We start from the raw sequence: 211 nt of genomic DNA, 5'->3' as shown, positions 1-211 counted from the left end.
GTGTGTGTGTGTGTGTGTGTGTGTGTGTGTGTGTGTGTGTGTGTGTGTTGTGAGTCTGCGAGTGGATAGTGTGTGTAAAGTGCAAAAGGAAGATTGTGTCCAAACTCTTCTCCTACCCACCACCCCCACTACCTTCACAAACCCCAGATTGGAGCAAGGAAAACGCCCTTGCACCCGCCAATGAGAAGAGTGTGCCTGGATTCTCCGCACA

Source organism: Psammomys obesus, unplaced genomic scaffold (genome assembly GCF_907164565.1).
Source record: "Psammomys obesus unplaced genomic scaffold, mPsaObe1.curated_primary_1811, whole genome shotgun sequence".
NCBI lineage: Eukaryota > Metazoa > Chordata > Mammalia > Rodentia > Muridae > Psammomys > Psammomys obesus.
Note: the sequence above shows the minus strand (reverse complement) of the source record.